Source organism: Sapajus apella, unplaced genomic scaffold, assembly GCF_009761245.1.
Source record: "Sapajus apella isolate SASKATOON/1434 unplaced genomic scaffold, GSC_monkey_1.0 scaffold4, whole genome shotgun sequence".
In the NCBI taxonomy this organism is placed as follows: domain Eukaryota; kingdom Metazoa; phylum Chordata; class Mammalia; order Primates; family Cebidae; genus Sapajus; species Sapajus apella.
Genome location: NW_022436944.1, coordinates 32,353,804 through 32,374,949, shown reverse-complemented (window position 1 = coordinate 32,374,949; position 21,146 = coordinate 32,353,804). Strand labels below are relative to the sequence as shown.

Below are 21,146 nucleotides of genomic sequence, written 5' to 3'. Positions count from 1 at the left end.
TGGGGTTATAAAATCAGAACAATCTAGGAAGAAACATAGATTTCCATCACAGCTTCCCTGTTCCTTAAGAGCGAGCTGGGCCTGAGACGCTGCCTAGGAGGGAAGGCTGCAGGGGGCTGGAGGAACCAGGCCTCCAACAAATCTCTCACTGCTCAGTGTAACTATTCCCCCTTCTTCTCTCCAGAGTCCCCTTGCCAGCCTTTACTGTCCACAAGGTTGACCTTACTATTTGGCAGAGTTCCCCAATATGACTGAGCAAAGGCACCCTGTGAGGCCTCTGAGAACAGCTTCTGGGAGGACTGGCACATGTGTCCTCAGCGGAGGCCACAGGAAACCACAACAGGCACAGAGAAGCAAACTGCAAGGTGGATTCTCTTTCCTTTAATACTGCAACACTCTGAACCTAGTCCTGACTGAATCAGACTTGACCAGGATTTCTTGACCACTTTTTTAGCTTAGGACACTCAACTTCAACGAAAATCTCACTTGAAGGTCATCGTATAAGATACAATTTAAATGGACGCTGGAAATCCCAATCTTCATAATCTTGTAGTGTTTGTTGTTATTTTGTATTTTTGCACCTTGTGTTATTATGAGCTTAAAAAGGCCTTTGATAAGACAGGCTCCTGGGGGCCCTTGGAAGTACAAAGATCAGGACAATCTGAAAAAGAATCATACAGATTTCCACTGCAGCGGCCATGTTTGAAGGAAGACAGAGCACAAAAAAAAGGCAGATGGACAAACTTCCTAGCTCCTAATAACTCCAGTCATCTTAAAAAGCTGTGTATTGTGGTTGTGATAGGGACAGGAGGCAGGAAAATTCCAGGTGGGCAGAAGAGGGCAGGTCCCTAGCGAGGGCCCCACCCTCAAGCCTGGAACCATGGCCCCAAGTGAGAACTTACATTCCTATTTTCCTGCTTGAATGTTGCATTTTCCATAACCACCCATGGCCCACTCTGCACCCCAATCCTGTGCCCATAAAAGCCCTAGGCTCAGCCAGCAGAGGGAGGAGAAACAGCTGGACATCAGTGACTATGGTTGGACATTGGAGAGAAGTTGGTCTTGACCAGAGAGACAGCTTGACAGCATAGCTTCAGAGAGGCATCTGTCCAGGGACAGCTGGACTCCAGGGGAAGACTACCTTCCTGCTCTGTCCCCTTTTCGGCTCCCCTTCCAGCTGAGCCACTTTCATTGGCTTTTAAATCCCCCACATTTGCCGTCTTCAATTCGTTCCTGCAACCTTATTCCTTTTGGACATGAGACAAGAACTCAGATGTCATGAGTGCAGGTGCAAAAGGCTGTCACACTGACCTTCCACTGGGCTCTTAACACTCAAGCCATCTTTGGATGGCAGAGCTAAAAGGGCACTGCAACATTCCTTCTGGGGCTTCAGGGGTCATGAGACCCTGCCTCCAGATGCTGTTGCGGGGCCCACATGGAGTTTTCCTCCTGTTTTGCTCCTGTTGGAGCCTAAATGCGCTAGCCCCAGCTCTTGCACCTGCTGACCTATGCTCCCTCTCCCACAAGGGGTGGAACACAGTGGATTTGAGTGAGTAGAGTCCGTTCCTGCCAGTGCCGAAGCAGCTGGCTAGGTCCAGCGCCTGTGCACTCCAGTTCTCACCCATGAAGGGGTAAGGGAAATATCCTGCTTCAGTTGTTTTGTGTTGTGTTTCCTTCCTAATGGTGCCCTGTCCAAAGCTCAGCAGCAGGAATGGAGCATGTGGATAGCTGGAGTGGTGGGGTCTGTGAAAGAAGGTGAAAGGGAAGCTTGCAAGTGAAAGATTGCCCCATGGCAGGGGCCAGGGGTCTGGGCTTTAGACATCACAGATTGAAAAATAATTTTGGAAGAGATTAAACAAAAGCATGTGAGACAAAATGAATTTGCCAGATCAGCTGGAAGCCTGGTTTCCCAGAAAAAGAAACACTTCAAAACATAATTATCACTGGTATTTATGTAAATATGTGTCCAAATTCTTCAGAAATTCTCTAATTATTATTTTTTTTAAGCCAGAAACATTTTCATCAAGTGCCATCTTGTCTTTCTGGGAAGTTGGCAGTAATTTGTTAGGTTGAAAAAGATCTGCTTTGCATCCATTTATGGTAGGAATAGGACATTCAGACCTATTCAACATTACTGAAACATCAATATCAAAACTTCACTGTTTTATATTCTTCCTACTCTTTGTTCTAATAATAGGATGGGATGTCAATATTTGTTCTTGCATCCTGGAAGAGCTTGAAGATTAAGCCCTTCTCTTCCTGCCTTCAAGGAAAGATAAGCTAGGTTTTCAGAATGAGAAAGTGGGATTGCAGACATGGTATCAGAAGAGCTAGGACCTTAGGAGCAGACCCCAAGGAATCCAGTCAGAAAGGGAGGGACCCCACAGTCCAAGAAGGCTGGATGGTGGCTGCAGGGAAGCACGGAGGGCATTTCTTTTCTTCACATCAACTCATAGTCTTACTTATTTCTGTCTCCCCATTTGTCATTCTTGGTCACTCTGTATCTTCTGTGTCTGGCTGACTATCTGGGATATAATAAATGTTTAATAAATATTTGTTGAATAAAGTTAATCTTCATATCAGCCCTGAGAGGTACATGTAATCCCTTTTGTTTACAGATGAGGACACTGAGGCTTAGGGCAGAGTTGGCAAATAGTAGCAGGAAACTGATGCTAGATCCATCACCTTGCCCCACCATGCTGCCTGCGGGGAGTGGAGAGGTGCTAGCGAAATTGTTTTCACCAACACTGCCAGCTGCCTAAGTGCCACATCTGGTGGGCCCTACAACAATGGCTTCACCTACCTTCTGCAGGGTTCCCCTTGCCATTTGTGATGCCACTTACCATCCCCATGTTCTAGCTCTCTCGCTGACGGTTCCTTCTTTGAAATCCTTGTGGCAGCCCTCTTCCTTCTCCCCACCTGATGTTGATGGTGTCCGGGTTCTGTCATTAGCCCTGTGCCCATCTTCCCACATGCCTCCCATGGGCACCCTGCTCATACACCTTTGGGGGGATCCTGGGCTTCACACTGAAGTCTCCTGGGCCTCATATCAAACTGTATCCCACACATTCCAACTCTGACTCCCCATCAGTTCCTCAAATCCACACCCCCAACCATTGTTGGGACCTCACACTGTCTCCTCCCCATTCCAGTTCTTGCCCAGCTTCTTCCAACTCTAAACCAAGTCCCAGGTCCACTCTGTGCCCTCTACCTGCTTGACCACCTCTAACCCCTAGTCCAGGTCCCAGTCAGCTCTCACCTCGGGGGAGCGGGAAAGTGCTACCAAAATTGTTTTCACCAAGAAAACAATAAATATTTGCTAAATAATGTTAATCCTCATACCAGCCCTGAGAGGTACATGTGAGCCCTTTTGTTTACAGATGAGGACACTGAGGCTCAGGGCAGAAGTCCACTATCACGACTTCCTACCCATTTCTTACATCCACTCTTTTCTTATGTTCTATTCTTTAACCAACGGCCAGAGTAATCTTTCAAGAACTTTACTGGCATATAACACTCATCTTTTAAAAATGCATAAATCATAAGAGTACAGCTTGAAACATTTCACAAGCTAGGTACACCCAAGGGATTGGTACTAGATCAAGAAAGAGATCCTCGTCAGCTTCCCAGAAACCCTGAGAGCCTCTCTCAGTCACCACACTCCTCCACCTCCAGGGGAGCCAGTCTCTTGACTTCTAACAGCAAAGATTAGTTTGCCTGTTTTGTACTTTATAGAAATAGAATCATATAGTATGTCAACATGATGTCCCAAAAATGGAGATTGGAGCCTGTCACAGCCTTGTAAAAATGCTCCAGTGGATTCCTTCCACCTCAGATAGAAATTCGGGCAAAGCATCCCCACCCTTCTCGCTGTCACTGAGGTTGCCACCACTGTGGCCGCCTCTCCAGTACCAAGCTACCTACATGACTATTGGAAATAAGCAGTAGAAATGTGTGGCTGAGTGGAAAGTGCATGGTTCTCCTCAGGTGATGTTTTATCTCAGAGTCTTTGTGGGTGGGGGCCACTCCCTCTGTCCCGGGTGAGCTTCTACTCATCCATTTTCCCGGTGGTAAAGAATGTCCCTGCTGTTACCTGGTCCCTATTTTTCCTTCAGGGCACTGAACCCGAATTGCAATTACAACTACAGGAGTGTTTTGGACCCCACAGCAATTCTGTCACCCAGGACACACCTGTTATGCCAGCAAGACAGAGGAGGGAAATGACCAGAGAAGCAGGGAGTAATCCTCTCTATAAACAAGGACGAATGAGTTCAGAAGAAAAGAATAAATGGCAGTGAATGACCTCATCAGTTACTTAGGCACTCATAAGCCATAGGTGAGTATGAAATTAACAAATTGGGTCTCAAATTCATTGTAGAAATAGGTATTTTCCTTCTATTGTATCAATTTATCTCCCCCCAAATTTCTTCAGAAATAGTAAGTTATTCAGCAAGCCCTTGTCGATATTTTAGGGCAAGCTCCATACCAGAGCTCCCAATACAACCATCTCCATTTGGAGAATTGGAGCCAGTTTTGACTCTTGGCCTTTCCAAGATTTTTCTGTAGCAGACAAAAGACTGGAGACTCAGTCTTCTGTGCAGTGAGGAGGAGAGGGCATCCTTGGGGCTGGTGGTGAAGAGCCCAAAGAGGTTTCATCAAGAACAAGTTAGTGCCCTGGCAGGATGGGGAAGGAGCCCTCGTCTGAAGAAACCTCTGCCCGGGGGTGGCCTGGGCCCACCCACCACCTTCAGCAGCAGCCAGTCCAAGAAGACCTCCTGACAAACCACAACACACCCGGCCTGTTCAAAGCCACAGTGGGGGGTCTAAGAACAAAGCTTCAAGAGTCTATAATCAGACTCAAAACAACAGATGCTCAGAAACAGGGCAGGCAGGCTGCTCACCCCATGAGAGCAGAAGGTAGGGCAGATGTGCGTGAACCCCTGCAGGCTCTCCCCAGCCGCAGTGCTCTGCTCTGACAGTGGAGCTCCTCTGAGGCTATGGCATTCCAGAGTCACACATGCCACAGACAGGCCAGCTCAGCCTCCGGCTGAACCTCACAACACTCGCAGAGGCAGCAGCTCCCTGCAACAGCCTCCTCCTGGCAGACATGCCTTCTGGCATGGGAACATTCCCACACCCCAACCTGGTCACCTTGGCATCCCCCTGCCTGCCAAGACATCTGGAATTTATGACCACAGGCCGTCTTCCAAGGCCACATATTCCAAAAGTGATGAGCAGCTCCCTGAAAACCGGGTCCTGTATACAGCAGGTCTTTAGCAGCTGGGATAAAGTGGTCAAATAAACAAAAGAAAAACCCAGTGTGTAACACAATAGGCTGCCTCCACACAGGAAACTTGCCCACTTCCCGACAAACCGCCACACACTTTACTGACTGGTCACCCCTCCCAGGTTTTCTGGTGGCAGGTAGAAGGATGGCAGCAGGAGAGGGCTTTGTCCAACATCCAAATCTATCTCTCTGTCGCATGGGATACTTGGAGAGAAAGTCCTCCTTATGTGCTAAGCTATGAGCACAATTTCAGATTCCACTTGACCTCCTGTGGATCCTAAGAGGGTCACATAACCCACTGTCTTGGCTTATCAATGATCAAGAACAAAGTACCAAAGACACAGACCTGAAGGGCCGCATCTCCTGGAGATGTCCATCCTCACCACGCCCTGGGGACCTCCACTTCCCTCCCCCGAGCACCTCTCTCCTCCAGCCCCAAAAGCAGCCCCCAGCATTCTTTGCTATGATCCCCATGACTGGTCTTACACTTCTCTCCACCCTACTCCCTCTGCCTCTGCAACTCAAAGCAAAATGCTGAGGACATTCTCTGCCCCGAATCTCCTTGCTAGATATTACAGGTCGAACTGTGCCTCCCAAAAAAGATACGTGGAGGTTTTAACCCCTGGTACTCATGAATGTGACACCGGTTGAAAATAATAGGGTTTTCACAGATGTAATCAAGTTAACATGAGACCATGCTGAAATCAGGTGGGCTCTAATCTATTGACTGGCATTCTTACAAAAAGGAAATTTGGATACAAAGACACACAGGGAAGAAGACCATTGGGCCATCGAGGCAGAAGCTGGAGCGAAGTGGCTGCAAGCCAAGGAACACCACACGTTTCCAACAACCGCTAGAAGCTAAGAGAGCGTCCTGGAATAGGTCCCCGCTCAGAAGGTACCAACTCTGCCAGCACCTTGCTTGTGGACTTCTAGTCTCTGGAGCCGTGAGAGAATACATTCTGGTGTTTTCAGTCACCAGGTTTGTGGCTTTGTTTGTTTGTTTGTTTTTAATGGCAGCTCTAAGAAATGAATACCCAGGCCACAGGTTTGGCCTGAAGGCAAGGGTAAGGGCATCAGCTTTGTTGAGAGACTGGAATTTGAGTGTTGACTTTGCCTAGTACTACAGACTGTAACAGGACAGGTAAGTTACACTATTTATTTTAAGCCTGAGCATCCTCCCGCGTGAGGTGGTGACAGCAGCAGTGACTATGAACAGCTGTCTAGGAGTGTTTGGAGGCGAAGGAGGCATTGTAAAGCCCTTGCTCACAGCTTTCCTCACGGTGCTGGGAAGGTGCTGGCTGTCTCATGCCAGGACCTCTCATCAGAAAACCTGCCTTCAGCATGAGCCACCTCCTGCTCAACATGGGCAGCCTCCAGGAGACATGCTTGGGATCCCAGAGTACTGCCCGTTCCAGTGCAGGCATCTGGTTTCACCTTTCCTAGGCCCACCACACATTTCCTCCTCCTCCAGCTCTGGGGAGAGTCTGCTTATCCTTTTCTGGCTCTCAGGTTACTTAGGAAGAAGTTGCTTTATTTAAAATTCTTCAGGTTCCTCCAAATGTGCCCACTATTTCCTTAATTCCTCTGTTACTCTGTTTGTGTCTGCTGGGGACAGACGCAGGGACAGCCAGGCCTCCTGTGCCTGCCACCCATGTCCTGCTTCCCCCTGCTCTCACCCCTTGACTTGTCTTGCCTTGGGGCTCCACTCCCTGGCCTGGGCACCCTCTTTTCTCATTCCAAGGCTCTCCTGTCCACACTAGCCTTTGGTCCACACCTGGAGGGTTCTGTCTGTTCATGTCCCGTGAGCATCTTCCTCAAATGCACAGACCTCTCCTCTGTGTGAGCCACGTAGCTACAGGAAGCCCATGTGAACTGAAGGGGGCCTTCCTTTTCCGTATAAGTAAAACCTTTTCCTCTCCTTTCTCTCAAAGCTGTCATGCAGAACGGCGCCCTGCCTTCTCTGCTGATGGCAAACCCTTGCAACCATTGGAGTGGGTCTACAGACACTTTCCCCTGATTAGTGAATGGCTATCCACTGATTCTGCCAGAACTATTTTTTTTTTTTTTTTTTGAGACAGAGTTTCACTCTTGTTGCCCAGGCTGGAGTGCAATGGCATAATCTTGGCTTACCACAACCTCCATCTTCTGGGTTCAAGCGATTCTCCTGCCCCAGCTTCCCAAGTAGCTGGGATTACAGGCATGCGCCACCACACTCAGCTAATTTTTTGTATTTTTAGTAGAGATGGGATTTCTCCTTGTTGGTCAGGCTGGTCTTGAACTCCCAACCTTAGGTGATCCACTCACCTTGGCCTCCCAAAGTGCTGGGGTTACAGGTGTGAGCCACCGCACCCAGCCTCTGCCAGATCTTATAAAGGACAAGGCTCCAGACTGATTTGCTTTTCCAGAGTCACTCTAAACTTGTGCTTCCCAGCACAAATCCCTGGAAGAGGCCTCCTGCCACCTGGCATGGCCAGCTCAGGAGGGTGGTGGCAGCTGCCACACTGACGTTGTGCCATGTCTCTATATGTGGATCCCAACTCCTTGTGTATTCTATCCCTTTGCTGGAAAAATGTAATAAGGGTGACTCGAGGTCTGGAAAAGATTGAGTTAGTCTCAGAGAGTTCCAGGTAGGTGAGAAGAGAAAACCAAGTCAGAAAGAGGACTGGTGCCTGAGAGAAGCCACGGAACATTTTTTTTTTTTTTTTTTTTTTGGTCAAGATGAGGTCTTGCCCTGTCACCCAGGCTAGAGTGCAGTGCAGTGGGACTCTCTTGGCTCACTGCAACCTCTGCCTCCTGGGTTCAAGTGATTCTCCTGCCTCAGCCTCCCGAGTAGCTGGATTATAGATGTGTGCCACCATGTCTGGCTAGTTTTTTGTATTTTTATTAGAGACAGGGTTTCACCATGTCAGCCAGGCTGGTCTTGAACTCCCAGCCTCATGATCTGCCCACCTCAGACTCCCAAAGTGCTGGGATTACAGGCATGAGCCACCGCGCCTGGCCCAGAATTTGATCTCCATCTAACCGTCACAGAAGACTTCTGAGCAGAGATAATGCATGTCAGACACTTCAGAAAGGGGAATCTGTAGCAGGCTAGAGGCAGAGAGGCCATGCAAGGTCTTAGGACAAGGGAAAAAAAAACCCTCCAGTCAGGTGGTGGCAGTGGTCAGGGGATGTCAGCAGGAGAGACACTCAGGGAAGGCAATGGCCAAAGACTAGGGAGATGTGGGAGATGGCAAGTGCATATCTGAGTCCAAGAGAAGGGAGGGTGATGTCAGAAGGAAGAAGTTCAAGAAGCCAGGGGAGCCGGGCAAGCGCGGGGAGGCAGCTTGAGGCCGAGGGGCTGGGAGACCACGCAGAGACGTGTAGGGAGGCACTGACAGTGTGAGAGCAGATGTAGTCAGGCTGGGGACACAGGCCTGAGTGGTCCTCTCTTCACTTCCACAGAGAGGAGGTCACTGAGGAGAGGGGGCAGGGAGGTAGGGATGGGAGCGGGGAGGAGCCACAGCAAAGGGAAGAGGCTGATGGGAGGTGTTGAGGGAGAAGCGAGGCACCTTCCGACCTCCGAGGGCAGTAAGACCACAGTTCTCTCCGGCCTTGTAAACAGATTGTGACAACTTGACTGTTAAACACCTGGGGAAGGGGGTGCAGAGGGGTGCAGGAGCATTAGGAATAGATCCCTGGGTTTTAGCCTAGGGAAACTCTAACTCTAGGGAAACTTGAACTCCAGGGAAAGGCAGCCTCACTTCTGCCCACTATTCAACCTCACACCCTGGAAGAAAAGATAAGGTCCTTTCTGGTGCACATGGAATCCAAGACCCATCCCCAATTTGAAATGACAACCCAATAGCAACATTTAGGATTTTGAAATATCGCCCCCCTTGGGCTTTATACAACGTTGGCGCTCCCTGAGCAAGACGGTAGCTAAGGAAAATGTCTCGTCGTATTATGTCTGCTACCTTTTGCTCCTTCTCCCTGAGACCAGAGCGTCATGACTTGTTAAACTCTGCACATCTGCACATTTCCCTTGGTAAGACGGAAGGCTTGCCTAAATACAGCCCAGGGGGTACCTGTTACTACAGAAATTCACTTGCTAAATTAGCAAGAAAGCAGGACAACAAAGGCCTCATCACTTGGCACATGTTCTCATACATCTGACCTCTGACTTCTGAGAGACCAAGGATTTGGACCCTCGCAGGGGCTGCTGGGTCCAAACAGAATCTTTTGTCTAGTTTTTATTATTATTGTTATTATTTCTTTCTTTTCAAGATGGAGTCTATGTCACCCAGACTGGTGTGCAGTGGCGCAATTTCAACTCACTGCAACCTCTGCCTCCCGGGTTCAAATGATTCTCCTGTCTCAGCCTCCCAAGTAGCTGGGACTACAGACCCATGCCACCGTGCCCAGCTAATTTTTGCATTTTTAGTAGAGACAGGGTCTCACCATGTTGGTGAGTCTGGTCTCAAACTCCTGGCCTCAGGTGATCCACTAGCCTTGGCCTCCCAAACTGCTGGTATTATAGACGTGAGCCACCACGCTCAGCCTTCTCTAGTCTTTAGATGGGAGGAGTCTGCTTTATCACGGGAGGCTGCACCAGGATGGCAGTTGTTCAGGCCTTCTTGATCTTCTGTGGGAATCCCTGGCCAGCACAAGGCCTGGGCACCTGTTTTCCCCAGGAGCCACTATTCCTGCTCTTCTCATTCCATCTTCTCAACTTATTTCTAAACTTTTTCCAACAGAAGGCTGGCTGCTCCTTCTGTGGCCTCACCTCTTTGACATTTTCCTGTCTCTCCCAAGTCATTTTCTCCTCCCTTTCCCCTCCTCTCTCTACTCCTCAGATCAGCAAAGACAGGGAAAGAAGGAGAGAAATATCTGCAGGGACTGGGTAAGGAAAGGTGGGAGAAACTGAATGAAAGACGAGTGAGTCATCTTCAGTGAATAATGGGTATTCAACTCAAATGTTGCCACAGAAAATGCCCAAATCCCTTCTCGGAAAAGCTCCCCCAGGTTCCAGGCTGATGTGAGAGAGGAAAGGAAACTGTTACATGCAGAGGTCGAGGCTGGAGGTCAAGGAAGGCATGCTCCCTCCTCTCCCATCAGAAAGCCGTGTTTAGATGATAGCAACCAGAACCTCTCTTCACCCCACTGCCATGACCCCAAGGAACCAGGCGAATAGACCACAGTGATCGCCACCCTTCTGAAAGGGGTTGGTCAGTCAGGACGTCAAGGTCTTCTCTGCTCCATAAAATGTTCAGTTAAGGCATGGAAAATAAGGGCAAGAATAGGCCAAAGGGGACCCCACCAGCTAATTTCTCAAATTTCTTGCTTACCTACAGTATTTAACTTGAACCTATAAACATCATTAGTGAGAACATTCCTGACCTCAGCCTCCCAAAACATTTGCCATTTCCAAACTATATGGGGGCAAAAGGAGACAGATATGGAATTCAGCCTAGCACAGCAAGCCTGTGCGCTGTGAGCAGTCCTGCAGATTCTCCAAATTCCAATATGTGTTGGCCTCTCCTTGCTGAGAAGGCTCCTCCCTCAGCACCCTCCTGCCTCCTGGCCCAGGGTTCTCAGGGACTGAGGTTCACGGCCCTCAGCTTTTGCCCCAGGCCACAGCAGAAAGCTCTGGGAGGCCTTCCCTGGCAAACTTAGGATACTCCTGAAGTTCTTCCCCTCAATTACAGCCCCTACATTAGAAGCTCATGTTCCCTGGCAACCATTCGAGTTGAATACCCATTACTTCCCACCAATCACTTTAATGAATACCTTGGCCGCCAGAATATCACAGATACCTCAGTGACCACTGCGTATGAATCAGAGATGTGCTTGCCTCAGAGCAGATGTTCTTGAAACTTAGGGTACATCAGAATTACCGAGATGGCTTGTTGGAACAGTTTTCTGGGCTCTACCTACAGGTTTTCTTCTTCTTCTTCTTTTTTTTAAGCTTACTGCAACCTCTGCCTCCAGGGTTCAAGCGATTCTCCTGCCTCAGCCTCCTGAATAGCTGGGATTACAGGCACACACCACCATGTCCAGCTAATTTTTGTATTTTTAGTAGAGATGGGGTTTCACCATGTTGGCCAGGATGGTCTCAATCTCTTGACCTCGTGATCCGCCCACCTCAGCCTCCAAGTGCTGAGATTACAGGCGTCAGCCACCATGCCCGGCCAAGCATGGTGCATGTATAATAAACGTCCAGGTGATGCTAACGCCGCTAGTCCTGGCACCATACTTTAAGAAGCACTGCCTTAGACTCGAGTAGGTCTTCCGGAGCTCTAACCTAAATCTTTTCTCCTTGGTATCTGTTTCTTGGAAACAAGGCTAAACCTCTTATGCAAATCTATTCTATAAAACAGCGCAGATTAAAAAAAAAGTCCTTCCTGGGGTAAAATTGATTCAACTCCTTGATTTCTCCGTACTCCCCTTGGCCATCTGCCCATCTGGGTGTAGGAACTCCTCACGGAGGATCTGGGAACACTGTCGGCGTGGGCCGGGAGTATTCCAGGACTGATCCACCTCCCAACTACTCTGAATATCCCCCTCCCTCACCTGGAGTTCTCAAAGGCAAGTGCAAGGGAATGTGGTTTCATCATCTACACCTGGTTTGTGTTGGCTGGGATTTCTACCTGCGGGTTTCAAGACTCCTGAATGAAATCATCAATAAGCATCTTTAGACGAGGAAAGATTAGCTAAGCAAATACTTGACACCTACCAGCTGCAGCCCTAGGAGAAGCAGACATGAGCTCACCCACCTTTCCCGCACACGGGTGGATTCATGTCTGCAGCCCAGGGGCCTGTGACCTTACCAGTGGGTCTCAGAACATGTACTGGTAAGCAACATAAGGAAGGGACATGGACACACTGGTGATATGCTGGGCATCTGATCGTTATGGCTCTGGCAGAGTTTGTGTAAGGAGAGAACCAGACCCCCTCATGGGATTTTCAAACTGTGGGAAGGCATAAACAGAATGCCGCATTCCAGGCCTCCCTGCGGAAACTTAACCAGAGCATGCCTTCCTCCTCCTATCAGTGACTTCAACAAAATCCCTCTGGCTCCCTGCACCCCTCCTTTTGGTATTTCCTATTGCTCAATGATGCTCACCATTCCTGGAGCCTTTGGCCTGCGGCTGCCACATTCTGTCTAATACCTGTTTTGAGTGTCACTGCCCCTGGCCCCCGGGACGGTGTTTTTGATGTGGTAACTTGGCTAGGACACAGTCTGCAGTTATTCAAATACCAGCCTAGTGGCTGTGAAGGGAGTTTGCAGATGTGATTAAATTATACAATCAGTTAACACTGAGTACGGGGAGACCGTCCTAGATAATCTGGGTGGGTCAGACTCAATCAGTTGGAAAGCCTTTAACTCAATCAGTTAAAGCAGAGGTTGAGAGAGGGAGGGAAGGAGAGAGAGGAAAAAAAAAAAGAGAGAAATTTCCTTTGTGGACAGCAGCTTTGGCGCTTGTGAGTTCCAGCCTGCCTGGGATCATCCCCTCCTGACTGCCTGCCCTTTGAATTTTGGATTTGTTTAGCCAGCTCCTCAAATTATGTAAGCCAAATTTTGTAATAAATCTCTTCGTGCGTGCGTGTGTATCTTCTACTGTCTCTGGTTTGGTTGAACCCTATATTAGACAAAATAATGGCCTCCCCAAATGTCTACATCCTAAATCCCCAGAACCTATAAAGAAAGCCTTACCTGAGAAAAGGGATTTTGTAGATGTGATTAACGATTTTAAATTGGGAAATTATTCTGGATTATCTGGGCGGTCTCAATTTAATCACAAGGTTTTTTATTTGTTTTTTTGTTTTGTTTTTTGAGACAGAGTCTCACTCTTATTACCCAGGCTGGAGTGCAATGGCATGATCTCAGCTCACTGCAACCTCCGCCTTCCAGGTTCAGGCGATTCTCCTGCCTCAGCCTCCTGAGCAGCTGCGACTACGGGCATGCACCACCATGCCCAGCTAATTTTGTATTTTTAGTAGAGACAGGGTTTCATCATGCTGGCCAGGCTGGTCTTGAGCTCCTGGCCTCAGGTGATGTGCCTGCCTCAGCCTCCCAAAGTGCTGGAATTATAGGTGTGGGCCACTGCGCCAGGCCACAAGGGTGCTTAAAATAAGGAGGCAAGAGTCCAAAAAAAAGGTTGAAAAGGAGAGTGATTTCCAGATGCTGAGATGCTAGTTTTGAGGATGGAGAAAGGGGCCACAAGCCAAGGAATGTAGGTGACTCTAGAAGGTGAAAAAGGCCAGGTTTTCAACAGAGATCCTCCACTAAAGCCTCTAGAAGGAACACAGCCCTACTAACACCTTAAGAAATCAAGGACTTCTGATCTTCCAAAACCGTCAGACAATATTTTGTGTTGTTTTAAGCCACTCGGTTTGTGATAATTTGTTACAGCAGCAATAGGAGACTAACAGCAAATTTATCAAATTGGGGGCTTTCCAGTGAAGGAAAACAGGCACTTTCTAGTTGCCAACCGTGACTCAGCCATGGAGAAGACAGAGGTTAACAGTGGAAAACAATGACCATGACATTCAAAGAAAAGTGTAGAGGGTAGGGCGAGCCCAGCTGGCATGCCAGTCCACCTGTTCCAACGCTTCACACATTTCCTATTAGGTTTCTTGTAGATTATCAAGATTTCCCTGTATTCTAGATATTCATACCTGGTCAGTTTTAGACATTGCAAACATCTCACAGTCTGCCATTCTTTTTGCTTTAAACACTCTTATCTGTTATTACGGCAGATAAATCATCTTTCTTTAGCTGGCATTCTGTTCTTCTTTGTTCCTTGATTTTCAATCTTTCTGTGTCATATTGTTTTAGATGTCTCTTTTAAGGAGCATGTAATTAAATTTTATCTCTCTTTTATACAATCTGAGATTTTCTAGCTCTGAAATAATGAGTAGCCCATTTTCATGTATTATAATTTTTGATAAATCTAGATTTGCATCAACCTGATTATATTTATATTGTGTTCCTATTTACCATGAAGTTTATTTTTGGCTGTTTTATTTCCTTTTTTTTTTTTTTTTTTTTTTGCCATTTTCCTCCTCCTTTCCTAGGCTTTTGTTGTTTAATTAGGTTTCTTTATTCTTTACTCTCTTCTGTTTTAGAAGGTATATTCAATGTTTTTTGTCTTAATGATTATCTATATATTTTTAAAATTGTGATAAAATGCACCTAACATAAAACTTGCCGTCTTAACCTTTTTATCATTATTGCTATGTTTTGAGACAGGGTCTTGCCTGGGCTGGAATGCAGTGCTGTAACCACAGCTCACAGCATCCTGGGCCTCCCAGGCTCAAGCACTCCTCCTACCTCCGCTGGTACATGCCACCATGCCTGGCTAATGTTTTTATTTTGTTATTTTTGTTTTTTTGTAGAGATGGGGTCTCACTCTGTTACCCAGCCTGGTCTCAAACTTCTGGGCTTAAGCAATCATCTCACCTCAGCCTCCCAGAGTGTTGGGATTACAGGTGTGAGCCACCAGTGCCCAGTCTATCTTAAGTTCAGTGGCATTAAGTAATTTGTGTGTTGTGCGACCATTACCATGATCCAGCTCTAGAACTCTTTTCATCTTGCAGAACTGAGACTCTATACCCCTTGAACAATAACTCACCATTTCCACTTCCCCCTAGCCCCTGGCAACCACCATTCTGCTTTCTGTCTCTATGAATTTCACTATTCTAGTTATATAATATAAATGGAATCATACAGTATTTTGTTTTTCTGTAACTGGCTTATTTTATTTGGTATGATGTCCTCATGTTTTATCTGTATTGTAGCATGTATGTGTCAGAATTTCCTTTCTTTTTAAGGCTGAATAATATTCCATTGCATGTATATACATATTTTGTTTATCCATTTATTTACTGATGGACATCTGGGTTGCTTCCACCTTTTGGCTATTGTGAATGGTGCTGCTATAAACATAAGTGTACAAATATCTCTTTGAGACCCTGCTTTCAATTTTTTTGGATGTATACCCAGAAGCAAAACTGTGAGATCATATCATGACTCTGCTTCTGATGTTTTCAGTAACTGCATACTGTTTTCCATAGCAGCTGCATCATTTTGCATTCCCAGCAATAGTGCACAAGGGTTCCAATTTCTCCCCGTCCTTGAAAACACTTGTTATGTTCTGTTGTTTTGTTTTTTATAGTAGCCATTCTAATGGGTGTGATGTCACATTGCAGTTTTGATTTGTATTTCCCTAATGATCTGCAGTGTTGAGCATCTTTTCATGTGCTTTTTGGCCACTTGTTTATCATTTTTAGATAAATGTCTATTTAAGTCTTTTGCCAATTTTTTAATTGGGTTTGTTGTTGTTGAGTTGTAAGAACTCTTTATATATTCTTTTGTTGCCTATACTTTTGGTGTCATATCCGGGAAATCCTTGCCAAATCCAATGATACAAAGCTTTCTCTCTGTTTTCCTCTAAGTTTTATAATTTTAGGTCATACGGTTAGATCCTTTATCCATTTTAAACTAATTTCTATACAGGGCATAAGGCAGGCATTACTATACCATGTGAATGGTATAAATTCTGTTTCTAATTCTACATGATGCAGCCTTGGGATTTTGGTTTCTCAGAGGAATTTTTTTTAATCCAGAGATCTTGTTAGAGATAAACCTCTGCTGACCCTGGAGTAGTGGGCAGTGTTTTATTAGTTCCCTTTTCACCAAGGTGCCTAGCTTTATGAATGGGTCTGAGTTTCAGCTCCCCATATCGTTGGGTACCTGTGTGAGTACTAAATTCCAGCGTCCATTAGGAGTTGCTTTAGCGTCTCTTTACTGGTCTAATTGCACCACACACATTTCCTCCTTATTCCTTGCTGCAGGGTCAACTGGTGTCCTAATTGTTCCTGCGTTTAATTCATTGTTCATTTCCTTCACCTGGAGATTTCACTTTCTTTCTTGCAAGTTCTGCCAAGCATTTAAATCTCTGGTGCTGTTCTATTGTATGTGGTGTTTGCAGTAGGAAGGATTCCATATGAACCCGTCATGTGGATGGAAACCATAACTCACAATAGCTTCTATGGTTCATCTTACCCCACCTAACCACAGCCTTTGGAAGGAAGATAGGGACCTTGTCTGATTTACAGTCATGTTCCCCATACAGAGGTTCTATATGAGAACCATGAAGGCGACTTGTTAAAATTCAGAGTCCATGACCTCAGATGCATTAAGTAGAATCCAGTTATGTCCCTATCCCATTCTCACAAAACCAAACCCTTTCTGCTTTCATATGATGTGTTTTATAACTTTGTACTTATTTGCGCTCTGTCCACTGTCTATCTCACTCATGTGGGCATAGTTCACTCTGTTTTATTCATTTTTGGATTTCCAGTGGTTGATTACAGGTGGTCAATAAGAATAAATGAATGAATAAATGGGTCTCTGGTATTCATCCCAACACCACTCTTGGCCTGAGAGTTCAGAAAGCCCTGCCATTTACACTAGCAGAGTTTTATCTTTCAAAGAGTGTATGGTTGATAAACTCTCACCAACGACTAAGTGAAAACTCACCCAGGAATGTTCCCCGCATCCTCCCAGACATAAAACCCCAGGCTCAGGACCAGACCCCTAGTTAGCACCTAGCAGATCCCATCCAGGTTTCTATTCTTACCACCTCACCCTCAGGTCTACTTTTCCTACATGGCAAGGAGCCGATCAGACACATTTGCTTCTCTAAGATATTTGGCCAAACCTTAGGGCTGGATTCCTACAATCTCAGCCACCCCCTGGGAGTGGGCTCCAGAAGAACAGAGAGAGCAGATTCCTGGACAGAATCACTTCTTGATCTTCCCAGAAAAGAAAAGGTTCCACATTCTTGCCTCCTTTTAAATCTTAAAGTATTGTTATCAGACTGCTTTCATCTCTGGAAGGCCATGACTCAAATGTGACAATAGATGGAAAAATGCAGTGGGAACAGTGATGGCACTGCAGGCAGGGGTCAGTCCTTCTGGACAACCCCATCCTCTTGGCTGCAATCCCAGATGCATCCTTGGTTCACTCTCAGGTACTCGGAGAAGAGCCACTTCCACTCTACATCACATTTCATACACTACGAGATGTCTTGGTACACCTGGCAAAGGAGCTGGGGTATGACCATAGACTGTAGCACTTTTTAACTGATAGATTTTTATAAGTATAAATACAGGACATGTTTACTGTAGAAAATGGAAAATACTGAAATTCACAAAGATAAAAAACAAAGCCATTTATAGGTTTCACACACGGTATAGGTACACACCTTCCAAGTCTTTGTGCTCTGTATATTGTGATTTTGACAAATTTGGATCATCTCTACATATGCTTCTCCATCTTGCTTTATTTAGTTAACATTAGAGAATGAACTCTTCCCCCAAATTTCAACTATTCTCTATAAAACTTTTTTAAATATGATTTTTATGTATTTTATAGATGGATGTCCTATGATTTATTTATTGACTCTCTGCTAGATATACAAGTCACCTCCTCACTGTAAGTTCCTGAGAAAGTGAGTCACATGATAAAGCATTGTGCAGCTGACTGGATTTCCGTTTATTCTTTCACTTAGGAATCAAGAGTTTAAGCCACTTGATCCCACACCCATGCAGGGTGTAAACACTCATGTGTCATACAGCTGGAGTGTGCATCTAGGCTCACAACTGTGGGTTTGAGAATGTGCAACAAAAGAGGAAACTGAGGAATGAAGACCCTCAGGACCACCATTGCTGAATTTGACTTGGGAAAACGGATATAAATAGGCAGCTCTGCTGTGTCTGTTGGTATAAAGCAATCAAATAGTGAAATGGTGAAGTACATAGAGGAAAAAAGTCTTAAGACAAAGACTCCCAGAGAGCCCCAGTTCCAGCTCTGTCACTGTGCAACGTGGCAATTCCCACCGGCTGCCTCCCAATGTCCTCCACTGTAAAATGTGGACAATACATACCTTGAAGTATGACAGGAAGGGTTTAGTCAGGTAGTGTTTCTGAAAGGACCCACACTTGTCCATATTATCTCAGTAAATCGGGCACATAATGGGTGCTCCCAGCAGGAGACCTCAAGTGTATTTGCATTCACAACTAAATATCCATACACCACCATATGTTTCACCATATGTATGTCTTAATGAAATGCGCCCATCTTTGCAATAGTAGCTCAGAAAATTATAATTGCTGCTAAAATTGTGTTGGTGCTAAGTAGGTTTTCCATTGCAACAAAGATACTACCTGAGACTGGGTAATTTATAAACGAAGAAGGTTTAATTGACTCACAGTTACACATGACTTGGGAGGCGTCACGAAACTTAGAATCATTCATGGCAGATGGTGAAGGGGAAGCAAGGCATGTCTTCACAAGGCAGCAGGAGAGAGAGAGGGAGGAGAGAGAGAGGGAGAGACAGAGAAGAGAGAGAGAGGGAGAGAGAAGAGAAACAGAGAGAGAGGAGAGAGAGAGGGAGAGAGAGAGGAAGAGAGAGAGGAAGAGAGAGAGGGAGTGAGAGAGAGGGAGAGGAAAGAGAAAGGAGAGAGAGAGGGAGAGAGAGAGAGAGAGGGTGAGACAGAGAAGAGAGGGGGAGAGAGAGGAGAAACAGAGAGAGAGGAGAGAGAGAGAGGAGAGAGAGAGGGAGAGAGAGAGGGAGAGAGAGGAAAGAGAGAGGGAGGGAGAGAGAGAGGAGAGAGAAAGGGAGAGACAGAGAGAGGAGAGAGAGAGAGGAAAGAGAGGAACTGCCAAATACTTTAAAAGCATCAGATCTCCTGAGAACTCAGTCACTGTCACAAAAACAGCATGGGGAAACTGCCCCCACAATCCATCAGCCCCTACCAGGTCCCTTCCTGGACATGTGGGGATTACAGTTCAAGATGAGATTTGGGTGGGGACACAGAGTCAAACCATATCAGATGGGAATTCTAAATAGTTGTGATTTTAGGGCAACCAAAGCAGGCTTGACTAATGCCCAACCCCAAAAAAAAAAAAAATTACACATTTACACATTTTTTTTCTTTTTTTTTTAGTTTTGAGATAGAATCTCACTCTGTTGTCGCCCAGGCTGGAGTACAGTGGCGCTATCTGGCTCACTGCAATCTCTACTTCCCGGGTCCAAGCGATTCTCCTGCTTCAGCCTCCTGAGTTGTTGGGACTACAGGCGTATGCCACCATGCCTGGCTAGTTTTTGTATTTTTTTTTAGAGACAGGGTTTCACCATATTGGCCAGGCTGTTCTCAAACTCCTGACCTTGTGATCCACCTGCCTAAGCCTCCCAAAGTGCTGGGATTACAGGCATGAGCCACTGCACCTGGACTATACATTAAATTTACACATGAATTCAGTGGGTCTGTGATGTCCAGGACTCTGAGGACTGAAGAAGGAGGCTTGAGCTGCTGTGAGGAAGATTTCAGCTGTGTGGAAGAAAGCGTCCTGATATTAAGGGCAATTTGAAAATGAAATTGGCAACCACAGCTCTGTGAATTCACTTTCCAAGTCAGGGACAAGTTCCAGAGGTGGAGTAGCTGGCGTATACAAGGCTGGTTCTTTGTTAACTAGGACCTGCCGGTCTGGGATGGCTGGGGTATGTGGGGTACAGCCCTGGAGCACAGGCTAGGACCCATAAGACCTGTTCCCACTAGCACTGGGCCAGATACCCTGTGTGAGGGGTCTCTGTTAGCCCTCTGGCAACAAAGCTAGGGAATGTTGCCCCCAGTGAGCCCCTTCTCGACTTCCTCAGGAGAGATGTCCATTTAGAGGCTGGAGGGTGGAGTCAATGACCTGTCCAGGGTACTCCATGAAAGCTCACAAAGTTGGGGAGAAGTAAGAGCTGGGGTGTGAGAACAGAGGAAGGCAGGGTGAGAAGGAGGAGTGTGAGAGATAACGTGAGCACAGACCTGGAGTTTGATGAGGGCATCACAAACTTTCAAGGCCCAGTGCAGGGGGCATCATGGGAGGGTGTCTGCTGGTTCTACGGGCCCTGGGCCATTTTCCAGCCACTGCCACAAAGCCTGAGGCACTCACAGGAGTGCTGACCAGGCTCCTGGCAGTGACCAGAACCAGCAAGGAAACCTTTGTGATCTGGGACATCAGGAAATCTTTGTGATCAGGGGCCACATATGTCCCAGCAATGCCCACCCTCAGAGCCTAGTTTGGCTTTCAGAGGAGGGTGGCACTGACTACCTGGTTTTCTATTTCAACCCTGCTGAGCAGTCCGAAGTTAGAGGGGCTTCTGGGAGAGGGGAGACTGTTCTAATAGAACAGCGAAGCAAGTGACCAGGAAATAGTGGGTTCTGGTAGTTTCACTCTGGGGAACATACATGGAAGGGCAGGTAGAGGTTTCAGCTCCACACAGGGGAAACCTGGTAAATGCCTGGGGTGCTGCCACTTTCTGGGTCTGCCTTGTGCTACAGTGAGCTCCCCATCAGAGCTCTGCAAGCAGAGGCAAGGACATCAAGAGGATTCCTGCGTCTTTGAGCAGATGAGCTTTCTCATCACTGTCTAGTCTGAAATTCAATAATTCCATAAGCCAGGAAGCATCATCTTTCAACAGCTCAGTGTTATCATCATTTATAGAGATTCTATAAAATAAGATGTTTAAAAACACTATAAAATCCATGGCCAATAATAAAGGTGGGAAGCTAGGTAGGAGGACTTCTATACAGAGACAAGAGAGGGAAATGAGCTCCACCGCCGTGCAAAAGCCCAGCAGCAACCGGCATCCTGGCTGCCACTTGCCTGCTCACTCGAAGCCCCCATTTCTTCTCCCCACAGATCCCTGAGGTTCATTTCCATTCTTGAACACCATCCCTGACTTTCCTCGGCACCTCCCCTGCACCACAGTCAGAAGGTGCAAGTTTGTTCTTGTAAAATGTCACAGCAAGGGAG

The 21,146-nt window shown here is 46.7% G+C and overlaps 1 protein-coding gene and 1 long non-coding RNA gene across 2 annotated transcripts in view; both read right to left on the bottom strand.

The window, feature by feature from the left end:
* SLCO2A1 (solute carrier organic anion transporter family member 2A1) overlaps positions 1-21,146 on the bottom strand; it is an 87,772-nt gene that overhangs the window by 56,951 nt on the left and 9,675 nt on the right. The window lies entirely within an intron of this gene.
* On the bottom strand, positions 751-18,596 carry LOC116541754. The gene is made up of 3 exons (XR_004264936.1): positions 18,503-18,596; positions 13,745-13,749; positions 751-761 (listed from the first exon to the last, which is right to left on the bottom strand). It is a non-coding gene; the product is annotated as an uncharacterized LOC116541754 (long non-coding RNA).